Source organism: Equus quagga, chromosome 6 (assembly GCF_021613505.1).
Source record: "Equus quagga isolate Etosha38 chromosome 6, UCLA_HA_Equagga_1.0, whole genome shotgun sequence".
NCBI lineage: Eukaryota > Metazoa > Chordata > Mammalia > Perissodactyla > Equidae > Equus > Equus quagga.
Window position 1 is genome coordinate 88,794,236 of NC_060272.1, and position 8,971 is coordinate 88,803,206.

The 8,971-nt window shown below is 46.5% G+C and overlaps 1 pseudogene; it reads left to right on the plus strand.

Moving 5' to 3' along the window:
• Positions 1 to 864: 864 nt before the first annotated feature.
• LOC124240766 (A-kinase anchor protein 17A-like) lies at positions 865 to 8,431 on the plus strand (annotated as a pseudogene).
• The last annotated feature ends 540 nt before the right edge of the window (positions 8,432 to 8,971 follow it).

The following is an 8,971-nucleotide window of genomic DNA, read 5'->3' on the forward strand; positions in this document are numbered from 1 at the left end:
CATCTCTATCTTGGCTTTCTAGTATCACTGCCGTAGTTCACACTCTTATCTTCCCTTTCCTGAATTATTTGCCAGCTCTGTAACTGGTCTTCTTGCCTCAAGTGTTAGTCACTTTATAACCAACCAGACCTCTGTATACTCTCAGATTCATCCTTCTACATCACAAACGTCATAATGACGCTTCTCTGTTTAAAGATGACTCTCCACTGATTTTAGGATAGAGTCCTAACTTATTAGCTTTGCATATGAGGCTCTTCATCATGGGACTCTCTTCATGTTCAGCCTCATCTCTCATCACCTCCTCTGCCAGCCTCTAATCCAGGCATAATTGTTATGTACACCTCAGCCAACCTTGCCCTTTCTCCTTCTGGAATACTTTCTCCAGCCTGCTTTGCCTGGCTACTTCTTTCTGACCATTGGAGTCAGTATTTCCTCTTGAAACCCTTCCCTAACTCTGCATTCTATGTTCCTGTAGTACTCTGCATTCATTCATCTATTTATTCATCAAATATTTATCCAGCATACGGCCCAGACATTGTCGATACAACTGTGAACAAGACAGTCAAGGTCCCTTTAGCCCAGAGGGCATATTTGTAACTGCTTACTTATTCTTTGTCTCTCTCTAGATTGAGGTTCTCAAAGGCAGAAATTAATGTCTTACCTTCCTATCTCCAGCACTTAGCACCGTCACGGAGGAGGGTGACAGAGTTGTGGGCCCTTCAGGCAGGCCTCTGGCTGACATTGGTGACACCTGGCGGGGAGGGTGTGCCTGTGGAGGTCCTTAGGAGAGGGCAGCGAGCTCGGGCCACGGGGGCGGTGGCTTGGGACACAGGTGGAGCCCTGTGCCGGCCCAATGCCCCAGCTATGGAAGCAGGTACCACAGTACACCACACGTCTAACAGTGGAGTTCTGTTTTCTGTACAGCCTCTACGTCAAGACCATGGTGAAGATGACCATCAGCCTGGCCTTCACACAGCTGCAGCAGCCCGGGAGTCCATCTCCAACTGGGAGGTGCCGGAAAGGCTGAAGGGCATGGTACACAATCACTAGTTCTCCATCCTCCGGATTTCTAAGAGCACCACGGACTTCAAGGGCGAGGGGGAGAACAAGGTCTGGTCAAGTCTTTCCTGGCCTGCCTTGGTGGCCAAGACCATCCAGGGGCTTCTCTGACACACTCCAGGTACAGGCCACTGAGTTCAAATCGACTTCCCCACGCACCACAACTGGGACGCCTTCTTCCACAGGTGAAGGATGTGAATGAATGCTGCTGGGAGAGAGGCCCGACACAATTCACCTGGAGAGGCTGCCCTCAAATGCTTCCCCTGAAGCTGGGCTCAGAGAAGCCCAGCAAGGAGGTTCTAGTCAAGGCGTTTGAGAAGTTTAGGGAGATAGGGAAAGTGGACATCCCCATGCTGGACCCCTGTGGGGAGGAGATGACCTGCCTGAACTTCCACACCTTCAGTTTCAGGGGACACTTGAATTTCAAGGCATATGTCCAGTACCGTGGGTATGTGGGCTTCATCCAAGCTGTGAGCGCCTTGGGTGGATAAAGCTCATACTACAGGCAAGGAAGGCGAGGCTGTGATCTGCAACACCAAGGTTTCTTTTTTTTGTTTTTTTTTAAAGATTGGCACCTGAGCTAACAACTGTTGCCAATCTTTTTTTTTTTGCTTTTTCTCCCCAAATCCCCTCAGTACATAGTTGAATAGTTTAGTTGTGGGTCCTTCTGGTTGTGGCATGTGAGACACCGCCTAGACATGGTCTGATGAGCTGTGCCATGTCCGTGCCCAGGATCCAAACTGTCGAAACCCTAGGCCACCAAAGCGGAGTGCACAAACTTAACCACTTGGCCATGGGTCGGCCCCCAAGGTTTCTTTCGATTCGACCAAGTACCTGAGTGATGCCTCAATTAATAAATGGCAGCAAAGAGGAGAACAAAATAGTTGAGAAGAGGCAGAGAGCCGAGAATTAGAGAAAGGAAAAGAGAGGAGAAGCTATGCAAGAGGGAACAACAGCAGTGGGACCATGAATTCTGTCGGAATCAGGTAAAGCTTGAGAAGCTACAAGCAGAGGAGCAAAGAAAGCTACAAGAAAAAAAGCAAAACTGGAAGAGCGGAAGCTGCTGCTGGCTCAGAGGAACCTGCGGTCCATCAGGCTGACTGCGGAGCTGCTGGCAGAGCCAAGGACAGGCCAGGCAGGGCTGGTGGTGACCTTCAGCAGGGAGCCGCCTCTTCCTACTCTGGGCTGCCATCTGTGCATGTCTCTGGAACACAGAGCCAGTGGCAGGGCCCACCTTCCTCAGCTGGTTGCCACGGTAACCGAAAGAAGTCAGTCTTAATACTGAGAGAAAAAACACACCAGGAAAAGAAAAACCTGGAGAGTGCACAGTAACAGTTTTTTATTGTTTTAGAGTGACTCTCAGTAACACAAACACGATATTACTCTTAGCTAGAACGTGCTTAGACTAGTGGACAATCTAAACTAAGCTGCGAGTGGGAACGTGCTAGTCATACCAGTCCTAGAGTTTCTTTGATCTATGTCCCAGCATGGGGTATCAGCATTACCCAACAGAAATATCACGCAAGCCATACATATGATTTTAATTTTTTTTTAATTTTTATTTTTTCGGATGTACATGTTTCGAATTCTGTATACATTACATCATGTTCACCCCCCGAACACTAATTATAGTGCATTCCCTCACATGTGACCCTGATTACCCCTTTGCCCTCCCCTCTCCCCCCTTCCCCAATGGTAACCACCAGTCCAATCTCCAATGCTATGTGGTTTTTTTTGTTGTTGTCATTTTTATCTTCTACTTATGAGTGAGATCATATGGTATTTGACTTTCTCCCTCTGACTTACTTCACTCAGCATAATACCCTCAAGGTCCATCCATGTTGTCGCAAATGGCCGGATTTTGTCATTTCTTATGGCTGAGTAGTAGTCCATCGTGTATAAATACCACATCTTCTTTATCCATTCGTCCCTTGATGGGCACCTAGGTTCCTTCCAAGTCTTGGCTATTGTGGATAATGCCGCAATGAACATAGGGGTGCAAGTATCTTTACGCCTTTGTGTTTTCAAGTTCTTTGGATAAATAGCCAGCAGTGGAATAGCTGGATCATATGGCAGATCTATCCTTAATTTTCTGAGGATACTCCAAACTGCTTTCCATAGTGGCTGCACCAGTTTGCACTGCCACTAGCAGTGAACAAGGGTTCCCTTCTCTCCACACCCTCTCCAACATTTGTTGTTTCCTGTCTTGTTAATTATAGCCATTCTGACCTGAGTGAGGTGATACCTCATTGTAGTTTTGATTTGCATTTCCCTGATAGCTAATGATGTTGAGCATCTTTTCATATGCCTGTTGGCCATCTGTATATCTTCTTTGGAGAAATCTCTGTTCAGATCTTTTGCCCATTTTCTAATTGGATTGTTGGTTTTTTGTTGTCACCACTATTATTTAACATAGTATTGGAAGTCCTAGCCAGAGCAATCGGGCAAGAAAGAGAAATAATAAGGGATCCACATTGGAAAAGAAGAAGTGAAACTGTCAGTCTTCACAGATGACATGATTTTATATCTAGAAAACCCTAAAGAGTCCGCTAAAAAACTTTTAGAAATAATAAAGGAATACAGTCAAGTTGCGGGATAGAAAATCAATGTACAAATCGGCTGCGTTTCTATACACTAACAACGAAGTAGCAGAAAGAGAAATTAAGAATACAATCCCATTCACAATTGCGACAAAAAGAATAAAATACCTAGGAATAAACTTAACCAAAGAGGTGAAAGATCTGTACATCGAAAACTATAAAACATTGTTGAAAGAAATCGAAGAAGACACAAAGAAATGGAAAGATATTCCGTGCCCTTGGATTGGAAGAATTAACATTGTTAAAACGTCCATACTTCCTAAAGCAATCTATAGATTTAACGCAATCCCTATCAAAGTTCCAACAACATTTTTTTACAGAAATAGAACAAAGAATCCTAAAACTTATGTGGAACAACAAAGACCCTGAATAGCCAAAGGATTCCTGAGAAAAAAGAACAAAGCTGGAGGTATCACACTCCCCGATTTCAAATTATACTAAAAAGCCATAGTAATCAAAACAGCATGGTACTGGCATAAAAACAGACACACAGATCAATGGAACAAAATTGAGAGCCCAGAAGTAAACCCACACGTTTATGGACAGCTAATATTCGACAAGGGAGCCAAGAGCATACGATGGAGAAAGGAGAGTCTCTTCAATAAATGGTGTTGGGAAAACTGGACAGCCACATGAAAAAGAATGAAAGTAGACCATTCCCTTACACCATGCACAAAAATCAACTCAAAATGGATTAAAGACTTGAATGTAAGACCCGAAACCATGAGACTTCTAGAAGAAAACATAGGCAGTACGCTCTATGATAGTGGTCTTAGCAGCATATCTTCAAGTCCCATGTCTGACGGGGCAAGGGAAACAAAAGAAAAAAATGAAGAAATGGGACTACATCAAACTAAAAAGTTTCTGCACAGCAAAGGAAACCATCAACACAACGAAAAGACAACCTAACAATTGGGAGAAGATATTTGCAAACCACATATCAGATAAGGGGTTAATATCCAAAATATACAAAGAACTCATACAGCTCAACAACAAAAATTTTAATTTTTTTAGCAGTCGCATTCGAAAAAAGAATAAGCAGGTCAAATTAATTTTAATATTTACTTAATGACTATAATCAAAACATCATTTTGATTATCAACATAGAAATTATACAGATATTATACATTATTTTTTTGGTACTAAGCCTTTGAAATCCGATGTATCTTACATTCATAGCACAACTCAACTTGGACCAGCCCCAATTCAAGTGCTCAATAGCCACAGGGGGCTAGTGGCTACTGTACTGGACAGTACATTCTAAAGTAGAACGATGGCTTCAGGTGGTATTTTAGCAGGAGGCCATTTTCCTCAGATGCCATCTTAGGCTGAATCTTGTTATACAAATGAATCATGGAAGGGCTGCTCAGATTGGAGCAGACCAGGGCTCTTAGAACCCCACTTATGCCCCCCTTTGTCCCTCCCACCACTTCCAGGCAATCCTTGCAATTCCAGCATACACTGGTTCCCACTCTACGCCCATCTGCTACTGACTCGCATCTCTGAAAGAATTAGCCTTTTAAAGAACCTGCATTTAAGCGATCATTAACTGTCTCTTTTTTCATTCCAGAGGCAAACATAGTTGCTGCTCAAAATTTCTAATCAGGAGAAGACAACAAAGGAGAGAATACACTGACTAGTGGGTGGGGCGTGAGAGTGGTGGAAAGTTGGCATTGTCATTGGCCATGCCATGGTACATATCGACTTTCTATTAGGCTTTTTGAAAAACTGAAGGTATCTCTGATAGCACTACTATTAGATGTTCGTGCCCTTTATGCCAACTTGGATTGCCAGATAAAATACTGTATTTTAAGTTGCTAAATAGGAAAACCCTGGTCCCAAACCCCTGGTGCAGTGCAGTGGGCTGGGGGGTTGGGTCGGGGGTACTTGGTCTCTAATCAAGACCAGGTAGCCATCATCAGGTAAGTTAATGTCTCTTAACGCCAGTCAATGAAAAGAGGACAACACTAACTTTTTAAGATTGTTGTGGGGATTGGAGAAATTATAAGTGATGTTGAAAGGACATTTTGAAAAATTATAAATTTCTTTAATTGGGTTTGAGATTTCCTGGGTGAATTAAGGATCATGGTTTTGAGCATTCCCAGTCTCAAAAGTTCATTAATACATCCAGACAGTGGAATGCTCTTCACTGCTACAGAGATAGGAGCTAGCGAGCCATGAAAGGACATGGAGGAAACTTGAATGCATACAACTAAGTGAAAGAGGCCAGTCTGAAAAGGCTACACACTGTATGATTCCAACTCTAGGACATTCTAGAAAGGCAAAACTATGGAGACAATAAAAAGGTCAGTGGTTGCCAGCGAGGGGTGGGGACAGATGAATAGGCAGAGTGCAAAGGATTTTCAGGGCAGTGAAAATATTCTGTACTGTACTATAACGATGGATATATGTCATTACACATTTGTCCCAACCCACAGAATGTACACCACCAAGAGTGAGCCCTAAGGTAAACTGTGGACTTTGGTGATTGTGATGTGTCAGTGTAGGTCCATCCCTGGTAAGAAATGCACCATTCTGGTGAGTGATGTTGATAATGGGGGTACTGTGCATGTGTGGGGGCAGGGGACATATGGCAAATCTCTGTACCTCCCTCTCAATTGTGCTGTTAACCTAAAACTGCTCTAAAAAAATAAAGTCTTTAAAGAAAAGCGTTCATCAATGTTCTTCCTGAGACTGTATTCCAGGGATCGCTGGGCATATTCGGGTGAATCTAGAAGCCATCCTGAGCGTTTGTGCCTCCCCCTCCTGTGTTTGACTGGAACCCTGGTAGAAGCTTTCTATCCCTGACACTCATTTCTTCTGCCCTGGTTTCTTCACCTGCCACACCGTCCTTTGCTGCTCAGTGAATGCTTGTGCTGTCTTCTGGATTTGCATTTACAGATTACAAAATCCAGGGAGGGGTTTTCTTTTAGTTCGCTGTGTGCATATGGCATCTCTTGGGTTATAAACTGGATGAAAAAAAAGGATGAATTCCTTCTTTTTAAAAATATTGGCTGTCATATGAAGAAGAAATGAGGACACATGAAAGATACAGGGAAGATTTAGCTATTTAAATATGGAATTTACCAACTAGAATGTAGTTCATTTACATTTGACTCGCCAGTAATATCAGGGTGTCAGAGAAAGGGTTTGGGGGAGGCCAGCATGCTGAGGCTGAATATGTCTCTTTGTTGCAATGTTTCCTGGGCCTTCACACATCTAACATTTTATTTATCCTAGTCACAAAATTGTTGTAAATAAAAATCCAGGCTGTGGACCTGAAGCCTTCTCACACCAGGAGAGACCCAGGTGTTGCTCTGCTGCCCTACTTGGCTGGGACTACCCCGCTGTTCTCGCGACAACCCTCCGGCTGGAGGGTCCCATTCAGGACCCAGTGCCTTTATCAGCTGGCTTTTACATGGCACAGGAGAGGTGGTATCCAGTCCAGCAGGCCACACACTCCCCTCAGGGGATCCTCCCCTTGGTGAGCTAGAGCTCATAATGCCATGATGTCTGGACGCTCGAGAACCATAAGGATCCCTCCTCCAGGGCACAAAGTTACTCTCCTCTGTTCACTACATGAGCATGTGGTCAAGGCTATGAAGCCAGTACCATCCGGTCACTTCTCACTTCCTTCCCCAAAGAAGACTGAGGTGAAGGCCCAAGAAGAGCCCAGAGAAGGCATGGCAGAGGAGGATGATCACATAGAGAACAAAGGACAAGACGGTGGGCACAGGGGCCCACACAGCAGTGGGGATGTACCACTGACACCTAGTCCCCTGGAGACCAATGGAGTCCTCACGACCCTCGAGTGCAGTCCTGGGCCTCCGGACCTCCATCCCAAGCACCCAGAAGACAGCGTGAGTGAGAACACCCAGATGTCTCGAATAAGCTCCTCCTGGGAAAGCCATGTTGTCACCATCTCACACAGCCCTGCTGGAGATGTCCTCCCTCCTTGGAAGCCTGATCTATATGCAATGGTGCTCTCTGACCCAACCCCATGCTGCTCCCTGCTGCCCAAAAGGACAACAAAGGAAGTGCCAGGTGAAGACCCTCTGCCCAGCTCCCCAGGCTCACTGATGTCGGGGAAGGAAATGTGGGATGAAAGCCTGCAGACATCCCATCAAGGAGCTCTCCTCCCCCGGGATCTCCCAGCAGCAGGCCCTGCAAACAGAGAATCGCCATGCCAGTTTGCTGCCACTGCCACTGCTGTGGGGCCGAGGTGAGCTGCCCCCACCTCCTCAGCTTCCTTGTATAGCTATTGCCAAAAACCCGGGCACCCTGGAAGAGAAAACTGAGTGTCAGCAGAACAAGATCTTGGAGGATAAAACAAGGAGCAAGGCAGACCACAGGGCCACTTGGCCTGCCCCTTCCTTCTCCCCACCCGCCTGGGAGACTGTAGACACTGTGGCCCTGGACACTCACTCTTCACAGGTCCCTGCTCCTCCCACTGACTCAGTCGACCTATCTGCCCCTGTCTGTTCCTCCACCCCGATCCTGTCTGTCCCTCCACCTTCCCCGACCCCAAATACTGATCCGGAAACAAGACGCACAGTCCCCAATTCTCCTCCTCCTGCTGGTCCTGCTGATTCTCTTCCCCCTTTAGACCAAGTCCCAACTTGGGAATTCCATTTAGTGAGAATGGAGGCCCTTTTCAGTCAGTCAGAGCTACAGCAGCTACTATCTCTGGCTTCCTCACACCTCCAAGCATGGCGACCTTCTCCTTCAAGCTGCCCTCCTGCCAAAAAGAATCCCCAACAGCCACGTGTTAGCTTCCCCTCTCCTTTTCTCTCACCCACCCCCCTTCCTCTCCCTTCCACTAGGACCCCTGTGTTCACTGGCCACGAATCCCTTCTGTGGCCATCCCTTTCACCCTCACAGCCACAGCACCATCAAGTCTGACCTCCCAGCCTAGTTTAGAGCCTGGTGTCACTGACACGGACATGGCTCCCCCTTCCCAGGCTGGCATTCTCAGGTCTCCCGCAGGCTCCAGTGTGAGATCGCTCCCATTTCCCCAAGTTCATTGCAGTGTGGAGCAGAGGCACCTGCAAAGGGACCAGTGTCCACCAGCCTGCCTTTATTGATGGTCCCCCTCCCCACCCCAATTTTTATCTATCCCTTTGGCCCCCAAACCACCCTCAGCCCACATGTGGGGCCCTGATGGGCAGCAGCAGAGAGCTCCTCTCCCCAGAGCCCCTGTTTTCACCGGCCCACCCCTTGTGCTCCTGCGTCCCCCACGCTCCAGGAGGCAGCACCTTTGCAAACCTCAAGCCTGCCTCTGACACCAACGCTCTGGATCCCACTCCTCCTTC